This window comes from Mustela nigripes, chromosome 15, assembly GCF_022355385.1.
Source record: "Mustela nigripes isolate SB6536 chromosome 15, MUSNIG.SB6536, whole genome shotgun sequence".
NCBI lineage: Eukaryota > Metazoa > Chordata > Mammalia > Carnivora > Mustelidae > Mustela > Mustela nigripes.
This window is the reverse complement of record NC_081571.1, coordinates 75996805-76019665: the sequence shown is the minus strand read 5'-3', so window position 1 is coordinate 76019665 and position 22861 is coordinate 75996805. Positions and strand designations below refer to the sequence as shown.

Here is a 22861-nt window from a genome sequence, read left to right as displayed (position 1 = left end):
TAAGACTTTCTGAGGGTTTATCTCCCTCTCTGATTTCATCTTCTTAAATTTTTCCCCCCTTCCACTATGATCCTCGGTTTTGTTTCTTAAATTCCACATAGGAGTGAAACCATATGGTAATTGTCTTTTTAAGATTGACTTATTTTGCTTAGCATAACACCCTTTAGTTCTATCTACGTTGTTGGAAATGGTATGATTTCATTTTTTTGATGGCTGAGTGTGTGTATATAGATACATATATATATCCATGCATATATATAAAATATATATAATATGAATGGATATATATATATATATATATATATGAATGGAAAAAGAACCTGTGGTATATATAGATATATATTGTGGGGTATATAGATATATCTGTCGATGGACATCTGGGCTCTTTCCATAGTTTGGTTACTGTGGACATTGCTGCTATAAACATTGGAGTTCATGTGCTCCTTCAGATCATTATGTTTGTATCCTTTGGGTAAATGTCTACTAGTGCAACTGCTGGGTGGTAGGGTAGCTCTATTTTTAACTTTTTGAGGAATTCCATACAGTTCTCCAGAGTGACTGAACCAGCTTGTATTCCCACAAGCAGTGCAAGAGGGCTCCCCTTTCTCCACATCCTTACTAACTTTTGTTGTCTCCTGACTTGTTAATTCCAGCCATTCTGACGGGCTAAAATTTGTATTTCCCTGATGCTGGGTGATGTTGAACATTTTGTAATGTTTTTGTTAGCCATTTGTTTGTCTTCTTTGGAGAAATGTCTATTCATGTCCTCTCATTTTTTGACTGGATTATTATTTTTTTATCTTGAGTTTGCTAAGGTACTTGGGTTTTACCTTGCTCTTTTCTATTAAGATTTTTGGCCCCGCATCTCATTTCTTGGTGGGGATAAGGATAGCAGCAATGTCCACAATAGCTCAACTATGGAAAGAGCACGGATGTCCATCTACGGATTTCTCTATATATACCATAATATGTATCTATATATACCACAGCTTCTTAAGATAATTTTAGTAGACATAAAGTTATTTGCCCTTAGCAAAATATTGATCTTATTGAGATGCCTTATGGTTATATGTGGAATATATTGATGTATAGATAGATAGACACCTTGTCTACAGGTAATTTAGAAAATCCATGAGGTTCAAAATCCAACCAAGTGGAGTTTCAGCAGGGAAAAATAATACAAAATTGTATGGAAATTATCAAAGAACAGTGAAATGAAGGTTAACATTATGGTACTTTAGTATGTCTATAATGGTGTTGTTCTGTCTTTCTGCAGTATCTTCCGAGACTCAGCTATGCAAAACAAGGAGCCCAGCTGGAAATGCAGATATCTAAACTGAGAGATATAAAGTGTTAAGATGTCATCATGAATTACTTTTTCTGTAGTGAGATATAGGAAGGCCCCTGAAGGAATGGGATCTGGATGGGCATCGATGGGAAAGTAGGTTTAGGTAGAAGCAGGTGTGGAGATTAAAAAAAAGAAAAAAGAAAAAAAGAAAGCAGATGTGATTATAACTCTAACACTGTGGCTTCTAGTCAGACATGGTATTACATATCTTCATGAAGGTGGCTTCACGTGTCAGCGAGGGTTAAAAATGGGAGCTCTCTTGGGGATGGAGGGGAGCAACCAACAGAATTGCCAAATGGCCGTACAGCCCAGAAATTTGCTTGTTATCATAATGAGTTATTTTGAAAAATCTAGGACATCCTTCACATGATCATCTCAAAGATAATTTAAAAAGCAAGACATACTCTAGGGCACAAAAAAGCAAAATTCAAAATATTTTAGAAAGCTAAATTATTTCCAGTAGGGTTTATAAATACTGTACATGAAATGTGAGGCTAGGACTCTGATCACAAAAACCTTATACCAATGCATTCTTGTATCCCAACTTAATCTGTCATGATTGGCAGTTTTCTAAAATAGATCATGAGTCTTTGTGCAACAAGGTGATGTTAGAGGCAAGAGAGAACATCCCGTTGGTTTTATTTCACGGAGTAGAGCTATGTGACTCTGCTATTTCGGAAGAGTGGCCATCTTCTGCATGCTTTGTTGCAGACAGCCTTTCTGGCTGCAGTAATTTAGGGGCATGTGAGAGCTGAGTTTGAAAGTACACTAAAACACCATCAGGCAAGCGCTGAGTATGACGTCTTCTGAGGCTGGTCTCATTTTGTAGGTTGTGTGCAAGGTGCATTTCAATTGATTGACTGGATCTACCTGCCAACATGTCTATGAGATAGGACTGAGCCAGAAATATTTGAATCAACTTAACATTTGTTTAGGCAAATCGATTTAAAGATAATTGGCCGGTTCAAATCTATGACTTGATTGGACTGGACTGCTGAGAGAGGCTGAGTTGGTCCACAGCTCAGGCTGGGTCTTCTGGTTTACCTCAGGTGGCTCATTAGCAGGGCTAGAGCACACCCCTTTCAACATCATCTTTCTGTGTGTGTTTGGAGAGGCTGGGACCTGAACAGATGGCCTCGATGTGGGCTCCCATGACTACCAGGCATGCCAAGCAGGCAGATGAGTGATCTGGCTTGTTCCTTCTCTTTTAAATTGCTGTCAGCCAGGGAAAAGTGGTGAAAATAAATCAATGGCTCCCTCCTCCAGACCCAGCATGTACCTTTCAGTCATCAAAATAAGAAACATCCTGTGGTGGCTGTTGGGTGATTTCTCTGATAGGAAGAGCCCTTCACATACTGGATATTAACATAACAAATGGCCAAATTGTATCTCAGAAAGGACATTTTTTTTGTCAGGGACCAAATGTTGGCACTGAATGGACAACAGCAGGTTTGGAGGGAGCATTGTTTATTCACTCCCAGACTCTTCGTGTCCTTTCTGACTGGGTTCAGTATTTTTGGTAACTGGTTGGTAACTGTTTACATCTCCTGTCATTAGAACACAGGAAATCATAAACAGGAATCATGCTGAATATCTCTGGCAGTGCTTTTGTGTTCCTACTGTACTCAGGCTGAGGGGCCTCTTTTTGTGTAACTTCCATCTTTTTGATTTTCATTGAGTTCGAAGAAAACGGTGTAGCAAGGCACTTGGTGTAAGACCAACGATGTAAACTTTGACTCCTACTTAATCTTTGGTATATTAACAGTTGACCCTGAGCTAGGCAACTTTTTGGAGCCACCTCTCAAAAAAACTGGTCCTGAATCAGGAGAGTGTGGGATCTTTTATTTTTTATTTAAGCTTTGATACACCATTGCATGGTTAAGTGCTAATCATTAATATATTAACAAATCAACCCTGAACTGGAATGTTTTGTAGATTTGTTCTCCTTTATTTGGAATAAAGGCTCATCTACCTTGCTTACAAATCGATGGGTCGTATTCTCACAGATGCAAATTGATTTTCTAGTTACAAATCATGGACCTTGATGTGTTTTCAAACAATAAACATTTCACATATGTGAGAGCCATGTTGGGTTAAGGTAGAAGGGAAGTTTTACTTTTTGGAATGAATCTGATATATATATGGCTTCTCAAATTTGAAAGCTTCATATGGCCCGTGGGTGGCATGTTGGATATCCCAAGACTTACTTAGTGCAATATGATAATCTAGCTCCTAAATTTTACATAGTTTGACACATAGAACTGGTAATGTTTCTAGAAATACCATAAATAGAATTATCTTCATAAGACCTTTGTGTGGTAATCTGCTTTAAGTTGTCTCACTACTCAACTAGAAGCATTATGGGACAGTCAGGTCAGAGATTCAAAAGTCAGGACTTCCAGCCCTGTTTCTCATTTGGTTATAACTGAGCTATTTCTTGAGAAATATCACTGAAAATGTCTCTTCACTGATGCTTAAAATATATATGCAAAGTAAAGCTATCTAACTTGCAAGGCATTGGGGGGGGTTCTTTATAAATGTTAAGAAACTTATATGTAAAAATTATTATTAATGACTGAAATACTTAGAACTGTCAAGAAGGATGGCATCATTTCTACCAGCCCTTGGGAAGAGACAGGTCTGCTCAGAGTTAGTCATCATCTGTGGATGATGTATTTGAGGACATGATGCACAGCAGTTGAATTTATAAAAAAAAAAAGAAAATGTTGGTAAAGCTCTTTTGGAGAAGTCATGGATTGCAGCCTTAAATTCTGGGAAAATGGAATTTTCCCTCAGCTTTACAAATGTGGCAGAAGGGATCCTCACTATTTTGCATTTCTGGATTCTCATTAATGACACACACACATACACACACACAGACACACATGGACGCACAGAGACACACACATGAGTCAATAAAATCTGTGATAATTAAAAATGCTATCCTAGATTTAAGATGTATTTTAAAGATATTAACATAAAATGACATCTCAGAATAATGGCAGGTTTACTTCTGTTGCTTCACTAATTCATTTTCTTTGGAGTTAATGGGCAGTCAACTGTTCATTCTTACCCTTTTTTGCAAGAGTTTCCTTTTTTTTTCTTTTAAAAAATTTTATTTATTTTTAATATTTTATTTTATTTTATTATTATTTTTAAAGGTTTTATTTATTTATTTGTCAGAGAGAGTGAGCACAGGCAGACAGAGTGGCAGGCAGAGGCAGAGGGAGAAGCAGGCTCCCTGCTGAGCAGGGAGCCCGATGTGGGACTCGATCCCAGGATGCTGGGATCATGACCTGAGCCGAAGGCAGCCGCTTAACCAACTGAGCCACCCAGGCATCCCTTTAATATTGTATTTTTAAGTATTCTCCACACCCAGCGTGGGACCCTGAGATCAAGGGTCCCGTGCTCTACCGATTCAGCCAGCCAGGAGTCCCCGTTTAATTTCTATTCATTGAAATAGAATGTGACCTCTAGGCGTTGATATCCTAGAAAACAGGCCCATGAGTCTTCCCACAAGAAAGTTAGAAAATTTCCTTTTCTTTTTCCCCCTCCCCTTCCAAATTACCGTCAGCCACCTGATACGTCTGTGCGTTGGTGGAACCTACTGATTGCGACGAGACCAAAGAGGTGAAGGAGCTCATTCAAGGAGTGTTTGGTCAGACCCGTGACTAGAATTCAGGTCACTTATTTCAGTTCTCACACAAACATTTATTACACTGGATGTCGTGCTGGTTGCTATTTCTGTGACCTTTCTCTTCCAGCATGCCAGCTGCCTGTCTGCTCTGCGGGATGTGATCTACGGAAGTTACTTTTCTTTCCATAGGGAAGCATTTCCCTAGTGTTCATTCTCCTCACATACACTCAGCAGACCTCCTCAGTCTCCTCATTTATGAGACGAGGATACTGTGCTGCCTGCTCCAAACTGTCTTGCTGCTGTCCTCCTTTAATCAATTATACACGAAAAACTCATTTGAGCCCTGAACATCCTTCGTTGTGCATTTCATGTAGCTATGTTCATCATGCTGTGTTTTACTTATTTTTACTTCACCTTGTTCCTAAAGATGGCAGGAGGAATGATGCTGTCATGTCCCTCTCTGATACAGTGATCAAAGGAAGGGTTCAGTTATTTTAAACAGTGGAGTGCGTTTTGCTTTTGGTCCCACGTTGCGAACAAGCCTGGCTTCGTCTCGCTGTCCTGGTTTTCTGTGCCATTTTGGGTGTGTGTGCAGGCACACATCAGCAGCATCATGAGCTGTTGTCCTCAGGGCCTAGCAAAATGTGAATGTATAATAATGAAGCAAAAGTTTAGCTAATAAATGCAAGCTGATGATGCATACATGTAATGGAGTAGAATGACATTTCTATTTGGGGTACAAAGTATTGGGATTATGTCAATATCTGTGTTAAATTGCATAAATTGGAACTATGTCTTTTGGGGCCTTGAGATATTAAAATAATTAGAAAATGGAGCAGTTCAGAATGTAATCATTAGAACTGCTCTCTCTCTCCTGATCTGGGAGAATGTAAAAATGGCCATTCATTGGTTGGTTGCTGTGTTCTGAGGATTTTGCTGACTACTTTACATGGAACATTTTCTTTACTCATTTTAACAATCTGTGGAATAGTTTATTATCCACATTTTACAGGAATGAAACTCAGTTGCAGCAAGGTGAAGTGACATGCCCAAGCACTCAAAACTGCAATTCAAATTGAGAACTGTCTGATTCCAGAGTCTTACTTTTAATCACTTTGCTATACTTCTCCCAAACCCACTCATTCATTCACCACATTTTTATTGGTGCATGAGTGTTTGGGATACCAGGAAAATGGAATAAAACAGACAACTCTGGTCTCATGGAGCTGTTGTTCTTACAGGTGAGGAGGAAAGTGAAGATGCAGAGGATGTCACATGGTAACGCACAGTCCCAGGAGCTTACAGAATAGTGAAGCAGAGGAGGCAGTAGAGAGTGATGAGCATGGATGCGGGGCTGGCCCATTTGAGTAAGGTGGTCAGGAAGGCCTTGCTAAGAAGGTCACATTGGACAGAAACACGAGCAAAGGCACAATTGAAGTGGGGGTTGTGATGGCATTGAAACAATTGGAGGGTGTGAGCTAAGGAGAAGCTGGGGAGAGACGGGAACCAGAGAGGACATGAGTAGAGACAACTATTTGGAGTCACTTGCCAAAAAATTGGTCCTGGATCAGGTGAGTGTGGAATCTTTTATTTTTTAAGATTTTATTATTTAAAAAAGATTATTGTGTTATTAATTGCTAAATGTAACAGTCTACTAGGGAAGGAAATTTGATTGATGATGCAGGAGAGATGTGAGAAGTGATACCTCAGTGTTCCAGAGCAGATGAGATGGTTTGGAGCCTAGTGCAGAAGGGGGTGGCTTGATCTTAGGCAGGAGTATGGAAAATAGGAGGGAAACAAAGTACTGGTGGCAGAGGGATGAACTTGTTGGGGTTGAGGGCATTGTCTTCAGATGGCTCCTGTGTTCTCAGTGGAAAGGCAAAATCAGATCTTAAGCTGAGTGTGCTGGTGGGGGATGCCATGTTGAAAGTCCAAGGAGGCACCAGCACAGAGCTGTCCTCCAGAAGAGTCAGAGAGTGACCAGAACACATCTCCATAGTTTTGTGATCTGCCAGCTTTCAGCGTCCCCTTGGAGTTAGTGGCCATGTCTTCAGATTGTGATTTCTGGAGAGTGAACGTGCTTCTCACACTGGATCAGGATGAACAGAGCATGTGGAAAGTTGCATTTCAATATGGTCATGGTTTTGCCAGAAGAGTGTAATAAAGAGGTCTATGATGCGACCGAGGACTTGATTGTACATTGTACTTTTTAAAATAATCATCCCAAATAACATGAGGTGCGTTGTTACAGGAAGTCCCTTGCCTTCACAAAAGCTACCACATTTCTCCCTGAGGAGAAGGGCCAGTTCTCACCCAAGTCCACACAGGGGACTGGCGTTGTTTTTGTGTAAATTAAGTAGTCCAGTTTTTAAAAAATCTTCGCCTTAATATTTTTTTTTGGTTCGTTTGTTTTATTTTGAATGGTCTATCATCATGGTTCTCTTTTTGTCCCCCCAAGTTGAGATGTATGAAGGCTTTTGGTTTCCCTGGCAGTGGGGCTGGGGCATAGAGGCAATCAGGGCTCACCTGTACACTGACTTGAGAGGAGTTCAATAAAGTCCATGCCTTAAAGATAAAACAAGATAATAATTATGAAATTTAAGCTGGGAAGATGGGAAGTGAGGATATGGAGAGTGGGTGGTGGGGACATGGACAGGGTGAGGACGTCAATGGAGTGTGAGTGCTGGAAGGCCCAAGAGTGCGGGACTGAGGTGGGAAACAGAAGACCACATGCCTGACAGTGAGGTTACTCAAGAGAGTGAGTCTTCCTGACTTGAACCCTCGGTCTGAGCAGCTGAGGTGGACGGAGGGTAAAGTCATTATGGGAAAGGTGCAAGGACCTGGAAGACCACAATTACCTGGGAAGGGAAGTCACCAAGAAATATTTCCAATTTTTGAGAGATTGGCAATGAGTTAAAAGTTAAGGATCTCCAACAGGGAAGGAGTCATGGGTCAATAATGATTGTAAGAAGGAGCAAGTTGTCGATGCATTTTAAGGGAGAACAAATAGTCTGTTCACAAGTATTGCTCACAAGCCATCCTGAGGAGCTCTGGGTCTTTCAGGAAGAGGAAGAGAAGGGAGAATCATCTGGCAAAGAGGAGAAGGAGGAAACCAGCCTTGCCTTGGGCACCTTCCTTTGGGTGGTGCAGAAAAGAAAGCAGGCTTCACTCCCATGGTGAAAAAGCACAAGAGTCGTCAGAGGAGAGCCAGCTCTCAGGCTGGAGCAAGACGCTAAAGAGGGGAGTCAGAGAAGGGTTTGAGCAAGAGAGAGTTTTGCTGATGACACTAAACTAGGGTGGATACAGTAAAAGGATTTCCAGAGTTGGGCGTGATGGGTGGGGCCAGAGAAGAGGATGTGGAGAGCAGGGTAGGAGGCAGTCTGAGAGAAGGAATGAAGTGGAAAATCCCAGGCTTTGTAAGGTGGAAGATCAAGTTAGGCCCAGTGGACTCCAGGCAGATAGTGGTGCTGGGGCTGGGTGTGGTGAGAGGAGAGAAGGAGGTTTGTCAAGGCTGTGTAGGGTTTGGGCTTCTCCTATTCCTGCAAGTGATGGTGTTGAGTTTTGGCGAGAATCAGTTTCGTCTGAAGCACCATTTCTGGAAAGCTTCTCTAACTCCTAGAATTTGAACAGCATTATGGTGCACTCTGAATTTAAACTAGGTATTTATACTGAGGAACTCATTTTCTTCATCTGTGAGGATGCCCAGCTGTGGAACTACAGATTTCTCCCCTGTGGTAGTCTATGCTCACAAATGAAGAAAATAACAACAACAACAACAAAAATAACAAATACATGACAAATAACTGCAATGACAGAAAACTATCATCTATATGAGGCAGGGGAAACAGAAGAGATAAGAACATGTTGAAATGTCTGACTTCCTAGAAATTGGGAGGACAGAATATTCTATCTAGAGGACAGATGTCACTCATTTTTGTCAGACCATTAACAGAATTTTACAGCTCCTGCAAAGAATTTGATTTTTGGGAAGCTATATTGTGTGAGCGCAGTGTTTATCTATAGTACATATTCAAAATGCTTTTGGCCAATAAATTAATAGATAAGTAGATTGATAAAGCCCTTGTGAAGGGCTTCAGCCTTTAAGATTATTAACTTGAATTAGTAGCAAGCATTTCCTGTTGATGTTAAAATTAGAGTGCAGACTTTTTAGAGTTTAGAGTCTAAAACCTTTGGGCTTATATCGCCTTCAACTCCAGGAGGGGAATGGAAGACAGGAGACCCTGTGTACTCTGATTGGAGGCTCATGAAGTGTCATTCTCTGTCTTCATTTTTCATCCATAGCTGTGAAGAAGTGCTCCTCCTGGGTCGTAGATCCTTAAATCACATTCTAGTGACCCTTTTAGATCTTTTTTGTTGATCCTTCTCATTGCCTTTATGTTGCCTTTTGCTTTTTAATTTATTTTTATTTTTACTTTTGGGAAATGAGCACATTCTTTGTTTTCAGGATAAGTGCAGTTGTACTATCAGATACAAGAGATTTATAGAAGTGATTTCGCTACCTGGACATATTTATTTAAATTAAGAAAATCATTTGAGTTGGAGGCATCTGTTTGTAATTTAATGGACACTTTGCCCTGCATCGTAGATTGATAACAGAGCTTCTGTGAGATAACCATAATTACTGGTATTGATTTTTAAGTGCTTTTATGTTGTTCTCCACCAATCCCCTCTGTACCCATCTCCTCCCAAGTAGTCTGAACCTTTGGATTGTAACAGACGTATCACAAGGTAGCCAAATGTGAGAGGTTGTGTGCATGATTTTGTATTGACATCAGTGTTACTGAAAACAAAGAAATAGTTAATTAGTTAAATAATTAATTAAATCTGGTCTTTAATTTGGAAGACCAGAAAGCCACTCCCAGGCTAGCATGTGATTGCCCGCCATTCTTTAACTTTATTTTGATGAAGATTCCTTGAATTCCAGATGCTGGAAAGCTAACTATTTAACTTTCTTCAGGTGGAGCTTTCAGATTTTGCTGTGTTTATCCCATACTAGGTTGAACTTAACAGAAACTTTTCCTGAGGCCCACCTTTGGTGGAGGAATAATCCAGGATTATTATCCTGACTTTTTTGTTCCATTCATATTCTACTGATGTGTAGTTTATCTGTTTTAGTGTTTATGAACCTTCTTTTTCAGTCACATTTTCTAGGACCTGGAAATGTTCATTTGCTTTGTCTCTTTTGTCCTTCCCCTTTTTATTTAAAATGTAGGATTTATGTAGCATATCAAATTTACAATGGTTTGTAATGACTTTGAGCTCTTTTCTTGTGTGCCTGTGCCTCCTGTCATCCAACCCTGTTTCATAACCAACATGATGAGAGAGGGGTACTTTTTCCTCCTGTCAGTGATGAGGAGATGTTGCTAGATATGCCATTCACCATCTATTGATAATCATTAACTTTTCCCCAGAAAATAACTTACAAGACCAAAGAAATCTTAGGAAGGGGGTGAATATTCTTCTGTAGGTTTTGATTTATTCACAGTGAACTTAGACTACAGAGTAATTCCCTCCTAAGGTTGGCCTGATTATACCGATAGGGTTTTTGTTGTCATTGTTGTTGTTGTTTTGTATTGTGCAGTTTGTGGTTCTAGATATTAAATAATATTTAAAAATATTTTGTTTGCCCTATTTTCGGTTAAGTTTATTTTCTTTAGTCATTTGCATTTGATATGTTGGTTATTTTTTCTGAAATTCTGGGCTTATTCTTTACATTTCACATTTGTTATTTGAGATTATGTTCTAAAACTTGAATTAAAAAAATACTCTGAATGATTATGATTCATTTCACATTTCTATCCCATCAATAATAATGAGGGTAGGTTTCCTTTTCTCTCAAGAATGCCCAACCAGAAGCACAAGGACTATTTTTTTTGTTTTGTTTTGTTTTTCCTTTCAAGCATCACCTGTAGCTGTTGGAGCAAGTATAAAAAAATGGACATTTTATTTTTTTTTAATAATTTAAATTTATTTATTTATTTATTTAGCATATAATATATTTTTATCCCCAGAAAAATTGATATTTTATATTTATTGAATACTTTCTGCTTGTTTACACTAAACAAGTTATATACAGTTAGGGTTCATCAATGAATTGATGGACAACACCAAAAAAATCTGTGCTTCCTTGAGCTTATGTAGAATCTGGGGCAGACATTTGTGGGGGGTGGAATAGACAACATGAAAAATAAACATGGTAGATAAATACAGGATCTAGTGTGATGGAGTGTGATGATCTAGTGTGCTGGACAATACAGGATTATAAAAACATTTAAAAGCAGGGTAGTAGGATTAGGAGTGCTGGAGTGAGGGTGAGGTTGCAAATTTTAAATTTTACATAGTAAGGTCAGTGTAGGGCTCTCCAAGAAGATACGGCATCAATCGGGTTGGGATCTGGAAAATAGAGTTCTGGGCAGAGGGAACAGCCTGAGAATGTCTCACTGCCCATTCGGATAATAGGTACCAGGGCTGCCAGGATCCCTGAGGGACAAACAGAAGAGCGGGTGATGGAGAGAGGATCAGAAAGAAAGCGCTCATCAAAGTGGGGCATCCGCCCGTGAATGGCCCAGAGCAGTATTGTGCAGACTGTCAATACTGTGTCTTATCAACAAGAGAGAAAAATAATTTCACTGCAGGTTTTTCTACAGAAGAAAAAAATATATATATATTGTGCCTCTGTTGGTAATCTTGATCTCATTAGATACTCTCTGCTCCTTTTCAAAATTCTTTGGAAAAAAATAATTCCAAGTATGATTAAAAACCAGTATAACCCTTTCATCTTCTCTTTGGTGTCCTTTATTTCTTGTTTCTGTAGGTGATATTTGAGTGCTGTTTGTGGAAATCTGGCCCCATTTCCTTTTTTCAAGTTCCTTCCATTTCCTTTGAGCATTTTCTCTTTGATGTACTTTGATTTCAAAGATATTTTTCTTTTTTTTTTTAATTTAGGGGTGTATGTGTGTTTATGACATTGGATTGAGAATGAAAAAAGTTTTCAAAAATTCACCTTTAACATTTCTAAAATTATCAACAGAAATAACACATTATAATAATGATAAATATCAAATTAGAAATTAATGAATATTGATTAATGGTTACCAGAAATGTGGTAGAGTGAAAAGATGGTGGGTTTTAATGAGCTGTTACTGAAATGTGTTATATGTGTAATGTGTTTAGAACACACAGAGTTTCTCATGTAAAAGTATAGTATCTGTCTATTATAGAGAAAAAAGAAAAAACTGGAATGGGCAAACACTCCACCTCATGTAGCCAGTTTTCTTCCCTATGAAGCTGGGTTAATAACCATGACACCCAGTTGTTTTGCAGATTGGAGATCATGTACGTGAGTGTCTTGCATGGTGTCTTGTGCCCAGGAAAATAATAACCCTATTAACTGACATTTATTGAGGGCCTGCTCTGTCCCATGCACTGTGCTAAAGACTTTGCCTCCATGGTCATCCTCACAAGGATGATTGGCACAAAAGCTTCTCGAGAGAAGCAATAGTATGGCTCACTGGTGTCCATCCAGTATGGAGAATGGTGCTTGGCACATCCTAGTCACTGAATATGGATTTGTTGAATGAGTGAAAAGAAATGCCCATCTTACAGCTAAAAAACCTGAGGTTTGGTGAGATTATATAAATGATCTCTAAATGACCCAAGGGGACACATTGAGTAAATGATGAAGCCTGATTTTGAACTCAGATGTACTGCCTGAGAGCCCATGTTCCCCATTATGACATTAGTAGGCTCTTACTAGTGTTGCGTGTGGGGCAACAGAGACAAGGTTCTCTCTCTCCATGATCTTAGGTGCATAGCTCCTCCTGTCTACCTTTATCTCAGAGTGAGACATGACATTGGTCACAGTGGATTTCATAGCTATGATTATTGTCCTTGGGTGTAAAAATATTATCATGTCCCTCTTTGGCCCGTAGCATCAACCAGGTGTAAAGATGGTAACATCTTTGACCTTGTGCATGCTTTCATGTACAACAGCATACACAGAGCGTGTGCACACGCATACACACACACACACACACACACACACACACACGGGCTGCACACTGGGATCCTCTGAGAGATTCCTATGCCTTTTAACTCCTGAGGGTCCTGTTGAGTGGTAGTTTGAAGGCTCGTTGAAGTAATCACTGACCTGGACCTAAATTTGTTTCCTGTATGTAACAAGTGGGAGAACAGGAAATTAATGTCAGAACTGAAATTTAAATCCCCAATAGGTAAGACATCTTATTGCTACTAGGAGGTTAATTTTATTCCAATCCTTTTTTCCCCCTTAAACATGGATAGGATATTGGTTATTGTAAGCCACATATCTTTTTCAGCTCTCAGAGTTAAAAACAAAACAAAACAAAACAGATGTTTGGTAAGGCCATCCTGCTTATACTCGCAAAGGAGCTGATAAAATTTTTTATTTTTTTATTTTAATTTTTTAAAGATTTTATTTATTTATTTGACAGACAGAGATTACAAGTAGGCAGAGAGGCAGGCAGAGAGAGAGGAGGAAGCAGGCTCCCTGCTCAGCAGGGAGGGGCTTAATCCCAGGACCCTGGGATCAGGACCTGAACTGAAGACTGAGGCTTTAATCCACTGAGCCACCCAGGCCCTCCCACTAATAAAATTTTTTAGAAGAAAAGACTCTTGGTAAATTTAGTCTAGATTACTGTACAGATAATATGATATCAACTTAACTCTAAGATATTTTTCCTTACCAATGTCATATCAATACCTTATGAATGTTAAACCCGCTTTTTATGTATTTTTTGTTAGATAATTTACATGAAAATTATGAAACACCCTCTAATGGTATTCAATTAGCTTACTTCATCAATAATCAAGACAGGGAACAAAATAAAAAGGAACAGATTAATGAAGGATAGAAAACATGATTTTTTGACTGTTTTGTAACTGTGTGTAATTCTGCTTTCATTTGAAGACTCAGAATTCCAGGTATTAGAGAAATCTGTGACTAATGCAACTTGAAAGGTCTCAGGCTGACGTGTAGCAATTTTTCTCAGTAGTTCTCATATACTGGAATATGTCAAATGCTGACGCAATATTAATAATAATTCATAAATTGACATTGTAGCAACTTTTTCAGCCTTACACTTGGGCACAATAAATGGAAAAAATCATTACAGTCAATGCCAACCAAATTTACGTTATGGGCAGAAACCACAGGAGTCCTATTCCACGTTTATGCTGTTTGCCAGTTTAAGAAATACTCGCTTAAGGATCAATTTGTGACAAAAGCAAGGACTGAAGAGGTCAAAGTAGAGCATTTCCCTAGCTTTTATTTTGTTTTGTTTTTAATATCGCATATTGAGGTTTTTATTTGCTTGGTTATTTGTTTCATTTGTTTGTTTGAAGATATAATGGGAAGAGTTAGAGATTTGACAGAGAGAGGATGGATGTATATTTCTTTACTGGATATATGCGGGGTTAGAACACATGTTACAATGTCTGTTTTAGGAATGATTCATACACACTTTGGTATGAAACAACAAATGCATTAATCTTCTGGAACTCTGAAAGTTCCATGTGGATTTCTATTTTACATTACTTTTGCAAAGTTAATTATGATAATTGCACCTGGGGGAAGTTATGGAGGGGGCAGGGAAAGACGTATTAGTATCAAATCAAAACTTTATTTATAAATAGGAGTTGACTTAAATGTTATGCAAAGTTTTGGATAATTTTTTAGAGTATATGCATCTCAAGGGTCCAATCATAGACACCGAAGTATTCCATCTTCATAAATGCCCATGACTCACCATGATTAAAATCATGGCAGCTATGGGATCCCCAAAGCCGCAGGGATACATTGTATATTGGCGTTGTGACAGAAAAGCCTAATAGGTCTTTCCCATTTGTAATAAATGTGTTCCAGTACTCCATGCCCGGATATGTTTTATTGATCTCCTCCATTACCACAGTGAGGTCTCAATCTTGGTGGTAAAGCATATTTTAAGAAATTACAGTTTAGAATTGTCAAATTGTGTGTATCAGGCCACTGAGTTAACTGTTCTTGGAGTTCATGGCATGTCTGTGCATCTTGGCATGACATTGAGAAAGCAAGATCTAGGTGTGTTTAGAAAACTCATGCTGAAGCTCTTCCTGGAAGGCGTGTCTTCAGCCCATTAGCCCTTCCTCCCACTGAATGCTGGAAGGGAAGTTTACTTGGTGAACAGTCCCCTGTTCCAGTGTTAAGTGCTTCTCTTGGATCCGGACGTTCCTGGGCTCAATCTAACCTTCCCTGAGTGAGACCGCTCTGCCTGGATATGCCCTAGGAAATTTGGTCTGTTCCTGGTATTGTCTGGGTTAAAAAAATCATTAGAAATCTCAGGTCACTTTGAGCCTTTGAAGACAATTTTGTTTGAAGACAAAGGTTTGAAGGTTTGAAGACAATTGAAATGTGAGGTGAGGAAGGGGTATAAATTAATCAGAACCAATTAATAACGATGAGCTATGGTTTTTTATTAGTCATAGAATCACAAATTACTGGAATCTTTCTGGTTATGAATCAGATGTGGAATCTCATTTTGTATTTAGTATTCCCTGCCCAAATTTAGAAAACATATTGAGGCCTAATCAAAATTAGTAAAAGGCAGTAGTCCAAATGTTCAATAACATTTACCTGTAATAATCTCATGTGCACATGCTTTAAAAAATAAAGTATAGCTTAGTATAATAAGAATTTATCAAAAATTTACCATTACTTTTGAGATTTAACAGTGAATGAAAATGTGTGCTTATAGTGATCCTGGGAGGTATTAAACTTCAAAGTCATTAAAAATTATATGCTGATAAAGTTGCATTGTTAAATATATATATATATTTGCATTAGGATTCCTTGAAAGTTGATAATTGTTATGTGGTAACTCCAAGTTAACTAAAATACCTTACCATTTCATTTACCCATACTGTGGAAATTAAAACAGTCCATGTAACTTGACTTTCTAGTAGTCAGCAGAAATGTGCTTTATCTGATTAATACTGAATCAAAAAATGTGAGAGCTATAGATTTCACAATGGAATACTATGCAGCCATCAAAAGAAATGAAATCTTGCCATTTGCGACAACATGGATGGAACTAGAGCGTATCATGCTTAGCGAAATAAGTCAAGCAGACAAAGACAACTATCATATGATCTCCCTGATATGAGGAAGTGGTGATGCAACATGGGGGCTTAAGTGGGTAGGAGAAGAATAGATTTCAATTCAGTCACTTGATTGAAGAAAAATGTGATTCATAGCAATGGAGGGGTTTTCTCAAGGTCATCCAGCTGTTTGCAGGCAAAGAGAGACTGCACTGTGCCCTTCTGACTTGAAAATTGGTGCCCTTTCTTCTATAGTGTGTCAAGCAGAAATAAAAATTTTAATACTTTCGAGTAGCCTCAAGTTTCTGTGTCTTTGAACCGTATTAAACCCCAAGGTTGTGAAGTGAGCACACACATAGTTGATAAAAACTATTTAGGATCCAAACATACTGGTTCCATAGGGGGTCTTGTTTATGTAGGGTTGGCCAAGAATTTGGTAGAAGGAGCAAAGGAAATGGGAAATGCGATCTCACTACCTAAGGGGTTGATGATAAACATACACTGTGGCTTCATCAGATGTTGCTTTGTTGTCTTCCGGAGGTTAGCACGATTCAAGGAGGTGTGGTTATGTGGGTATGAGCCATAGAGGTGAGGAGCTAAATGCTGGTCAGCATTTCTCCTTGTGTCCCACATTTGTCCTCACAGACACTCTTTCGAAGAGCATATTCTCCGGTTAGGGGCACTGCTTTAACTGCAGCCTCTTACACTGTCCCCCGCACCCCCACCGCCCCGCATCCACGGTTTTACTAATGTGATGTCAAGTGCTAGCAGGAAGCAGATGCTCTTCCCGTCTGATGCTACATCATGATGCCCACGTGGTTCCCCTCACGTCATCTCGTGACGTAGTCACCTTACTGTCTCACATCATCACAAGAAGATGAGTACAGTACAATGAGATTCTGTGAGAGAGCCCACATCCACATAGCTGCTATTACAGTGTATTGTGATGACTATATAACAACATTATTGGATCTAACAATTATTATGTTGTGTATTAGAATATATTGTTGTATTTTATTATTGTTGTTAATCTCTTAGTGTGCTTACTCTATACATTTATCATAGGTATGCATGTGTAGGAAAAACAGTAGATGCAAGGTTCATGCTACCTGCAGTTTCAGGCATCCGTCGGGGGTTTGGGGGTCTTAGAATGTATCTCCTGCAGGTAAGGGAAAGGCCTACTGTTTCGTGAATGAGCAAACCTGATCCCTCTCCTCTCTGGATGCATGAGAGAATGAGTCTCCAAAAAAGGAGGGAAAGGGTGAAAAGTATAAAAGTATGAAAGGTATAAAACATTGACAAGAGACTTGGCTTAGTCACTATTTTCTCTAGAATAACTCCAGTCCCACAGCAAAGGCTCAGACTACAACCAGATGCCTCCTTCCGTACAACCTCCACTGGACGCACGCTGGGCTGCAGGGTCAGGAAGGGTCAATCCTGGCTCCACCTGGAGGAACACAAAGTCTCCTGAGACTTTTACCACACGGTTCTTATCTTTGCTGACCTGTGGAATTCATGAGTGTCCTTTTATTTTTTGTAGTTTGTAATATACTTTCACATAGTCTCTTATTTCACATGCACAGTTCAGGCAGTGGAAATCATTCTTCCCATCTTTCATTCATGGCAAGACTGGGACTCAAAACTTAGGACTCCTGATTCACTCACAAACTGTTATTCTTTGCAGTACCCTATGTTGCTTTGGGAGGACACACACACACACACACACACGCACACACACACACACAGGCACATGCATACATTTGGAATAGGGAAACCACACAGGTGTGCATCTGTTCACAGATAGACTTTGGTAGGTTCTTTCAGAAAAATCAACAACAATATGATTTGAAAACTTGGAAGCTATAGCACAATGACAGTTTGTGACCAAATGACTTTCATCCGTCTCTCTCTGTGCATGTTACACACACACAGCCTTTAGCACATAGATAATTACATCTACAGATCAATTACTATTTATTGTTAGTGTCCTCCAAAAAATGTGCAGCAGCCATCAGTATAATCCTACAGAGCTGATTGTTTCAGAGTTGATGGAAGGACACAGGGCACCCTGACATTTGACCTGAAGGCATGGACAGCACTCAGATCCAGAAGGACTTTCCTGACAGCCCTTGCACTTTCGTAGCAATCGCGCACAAACACAGCTGTCCGGCTGGTAGCAGTGACAGCAAAGTTGTCATCTCCCCTTGCTTCCCGATCACCACAGTCATGGGTCCATCCTCACTGCAGAACTGCCAGCCTGTGTAGTATCTACATGTGTTTTGGGGCCGGTGAGTCCCAAACAGAGTGACATCACCACGGCGGGAGGGAGAGTGCTCCCAGGATCACATTCTCAGGTTTTTCTCCTGAGCGTCCAGAGCCAAGGTGGTCTTGAGTGAGTCACCTGCAAAGAGTAAAGATATGCTCCTCAGTCCAAACGTGCGATTTCCAACCTTTGCCAGCTATGATTAGACAAGTAATTGTGCATCTAAATTTAGTCTACGATTTGCATATGTAATTAATTATAATCTAGTTAGTTCTCTCTGGTCTTCTTTTCCTATAAATCGAATTACTCAGAGACTCTTACATGACACCAAAATCTTCTTAAAAGTACATATGACATTTTGAAGGATAAGATTAACTGCTCTTTATAGCCCTGGAGCTGCAAATCCAGAGCCTTCTGCTGTGATCAGACAGCTAGGAGTGCCTCCAGTTTTCAGGAAACAGTCTTAGAAACTTTCTCACAGCAATAGCTCCTCTTTTCATGAGGCTTTAGCATTTAGCAGTAATCATGAAAACCACATTTCCCCAAATTAGGTACTTCTTCATCACCCCAAATCAGAAGAATAACCTTGCTCGGCAAGAGTTAGGCATTCCTGTCCAAATTTATTTAGCATGTGTTGGATACTGACATGCTCTGTGCCAGGCCCTGTTTCAGGTAAACCACAGGTAGTGGTAAATATCACCCCAGTGTTAGGAGTTGAATTGTATCCCCCTCAAGTTCATATGTTGATGTCCAAGTTCCCAGGACCTCATACAGGTCCCATAGGACCACATACAGGGGCCTTGCGGATGTAATTATTTAAGATGAGGTCATATTGGTGTAGGATGGGTCCTTGATCCAAAATGACTGGTGTCTTTACACAGAGGGGACATTTGGGCATACAGATAGACACACAGGGAGGATGACAGGTGAGGATGAGGTAGAGATTGGAGGGGTCCTTCTACAAACCAAGGAACATCAGAGATTGTGAGCAAACCACCAGGAGCTGGTGGGAGTAAGGCAAGGAACAGATTCTCCCTCATAACTCACAGAAGGAACCAACCTTGCTGGCACATTGGCCTTGGCCTTCTGGCCTGTAGAACTGTGAGGCCATACATTTCTGGTTGCTAAATTCTCCAAGTTACAGTCCTTTGTTATGACAGCCCTAGTAGACTAACACAGCTGGGTGCCTCTTTTGGGTTGGGTAGGACACATGAAAGTTCAGGATTTATACTGAAAACCCTTTGGTGCTGGCAGCTCATACTGTGTCCAGGGAGCTCCCTCTGTGGTTAGAGTCCAAACTGAATTCTGGCTTTTTCTAGCAGTTTAGATCTTCCCCACCTCTGTATCTTGAATGGCCTATAGGAGTGTGGAGGTATTTATCCTTTTAGCCCTCAAGATGACTAGGAGGCATACAGAGTTGCTGGACCATCCTGCCTCTTCCATTTACTGAGAATATGAAATACTATAATCAATTCTTATGTGATGCATGATGGTAAGAGAATGGAGAAACACCAGTCTAAGAAACCAAAAAAGAAAAGTATGATTGGGGTCAGTTTTGATTTTTAGAGGATCCAGAGTGAAAGACAAGGCCTAGGTACAGCAATAGATTCTCTTGTTACAGGGGTTTGCAATCTTGCAGAAAATTATAGGAGGCTAGATTGGGCAGGGGAGGGTTTATCCGAGTTGAAGGAAGACACTTATAAACTGAGGACTTTCCTGGAAGGCTCTGGCAGGAACTAAGCAAGGTTTCTCCTTGGTCAAACTGGAACTGAGAGCCTGGCTGCCACCCAAGCAGAGTGTGGAAATGGGACTAGAAATGTGGGACTGGGCAGAGGCCGTTCAGGCAAGTTGAGGCACTCAATAGATGTCAGTTGCGGTGGAATGTTCCTTCCACAGTAGACAACGAGGGGCAGGTCCTGCCTGGGAGGGAAGTAATCTACAACTCTCCCACTTCCATGGTTGCCCAAGCCACCCAAGCATGTTGAGAATTTGCTCCTACAATTTGGGGAGTTTGCAGAAGAATTAAAGGATGTTTAGACATCACATCTCAAAGCTATAGAGAAAGTAAGAATTCATTCATATTGAAGAAAAATGAATTGTCTACGAGTAGTGGCAGGTACACTGACAATTGGTAAGCTGCTCTCTCTAGATGACATGTCTGCAAAAGTGAATGATTGCAAGAATTGATGAATGTAGAATGACCCACAAAAATAAAAAAAAATAATGAAAAGTTGTAATAATACCTAAAGAAGTACAATGCTATGGACTTACTTCATGTGGGTGAGCTGCATTCCATATCTCTGCCATCCTGGAGGGAGTCAGCATATAAAACTGATTGTAATTATTACTTTGACAGAGGGCTACATTATTTTTACTATTTTTAATTTTTCAGTGCCTCAGAGGCTTTATGGTCAGCCCTAGAAAAATTTGTTAAAATCCTTAAAAATTCTATTCTTTAAGAGGTCTACTTGAGATATCTGAACAAAAAGTATGCATGAAATATTAGAAATATTGACAGCCTGATTTTTAGCCATGATTACGCACACACACACACACACATACACACACAGTCCAAGAGGACTTCAATCTGTGAATATATTTTGTTTAATTTTTTCCAAGTGTTTCTCAATGTTTTAATGTGTTTAGTTTCACAGTGAACTTGCGTGATGCCTGGCATTCATATGTGTAAGAATTCTCTTTTGAATGTTCTGTCCTTGATGTGCTTATAGTGTCCTCTCCTCTCTACACTCAAGGAAGCCTACTGGGATGCAAGTGGCAGTAATGTTGTTGGAGAGCTAATTCTGAATCTGCTGTAATTTATCAGAAACACGTTTTTTGCAAACATTAACTTTTTAAGTATTATCGGTAGCGTTGTTTTGGACCCTCCCTGCCCCCCCCTCCCCCATAGTAGCATGTTGTGAAGACTCCGTTGAGTACTGTGGCTGAAGCATCAGGAGTTTAGGATTTAAGAAAGTTAAAATTATTCCCCCCAGGCACAAGTTTAAGATCTCTGTTAATTTTTGGGATGTTTTAATCTGCTTGGTTTAATATGGAACTCCAAGGGAGTCCTCTGGTTTACACCCTGTGTCTGGCAAGGTGTATTTCCTCTTAATTAGATCGCACTGGTCAGATGCTTTATTCTTCCGTGAACAATGTAACTGTGGGATTGCATAGTACTTACTGTGCACCAAACTAGTTATGTCCTGGTTTCTGCTCTTTCACAGTGCTGGTAAATTCGTGAAAGAAAGAAATATAATATACAATAGTTTTTTTTTTTTTTTTTAACATTCTGGGGTATTGTAAAGGGGATAATTTTTTAGGAAGGTAAGAAGAGGGAATTAAGGCTTTAATGAATCTGTGTTAGGCTGCCTGCCTTGCTGTATTTGAGGTCTTACTAGTTTATTTCAGGCCTGGGATTCTCCCTAAGGTACATAGGAACAAGTTCATATATTTTAGAGGCATGATATTTGGGACAGAAATTTCCAACTCTCATTTTGTGATATGCTAGGGGATCCTCAACTATTTCAAAGGGGATTACAAAATATCTCAAAAGGGTATCTCAAAATACCCTTTAAATTTAATTTAATCTAATACACACCACTGAATCTCTTTTCCTGCACTGGTGGGGTCTGACCTGGACTGTGCTGGGTAGCAGGCATTTAAAGATGAGTGGTTCACAGTCCTAGCCCTCAGGGAGCTTAGTCAAGTTCAACAGACCTGCAAAGAATGCAGGGAAATACTACAACTTCCATTTAAAGGAGAGGGTTCATGGAAGTGACAATTCTTGAACTTGAAGTTGGACTCTGGAGGATGACTCTAGTCTTCTCTGCTCAGTCAGAATCCAGTATGGGAGGCACCTTGGAAGTGATTTCTTATGTCTGTTTAAGTGTGACGTAAGGATTTTAGGACAATGTATTTTTTTTTTTTTTTAAGAGCCTGAAAGTTTGTAACAAGGGGGAATAACAGGTCTTACTATGTTTTCTCTTAGCACTGATTTCTTTGACCCACTTACTAGAAAAGGCATGTGTGTGTATGTTTATATATGTTTGGATATGTGCTTTATTTGGATTATATATATGTTAATATATACATTATATATATGAATTATTTTGTAGCTAAAACTCATAGAAATGAGATCAATAAAACATTATACTCACTCCGCTATCCACAAACTCCAAACCTGCCTAGCAGGTATGACCAAGTGCTTGATCAGAGCTTGGTGGAGTATTCCACGTGAGATGATTTTTTTTTTCCCTGACAGTGGAAATGAACTTCCAGAATAAAAGCAGTGACTCTCATTCTAAACATTTTTGAAATAACAGTTGGCATTTTTTTAGTTGCATGTACATCCACCTGTTTGTTACCAAGTATTTCTTGGTGCTCACTATGAATAATTGCTTTGTGAGTTACTGTGAAAACAAAATGAGGCTGCCAACTTTTGTGGGCAGAAATGGTTTCTGGTTAATTGTTGGATCCTCTA

At 39.6% G+C, this 22861-nt stretch overlaps 1 protein-coding gene across 1 annotated transcript in view; it reads left to right on the top strand.

The window, feature by feature from the left end:
- FGF14 (fibroblast growth factor 14) overlaps nt 1-22861 on the top strand; it is a 597992-nt gene that overhangs the window by 65306 nt on the left and 509825 nt on the right. The gene's annotated exons all lie outside the window — the stretch shown is intronic.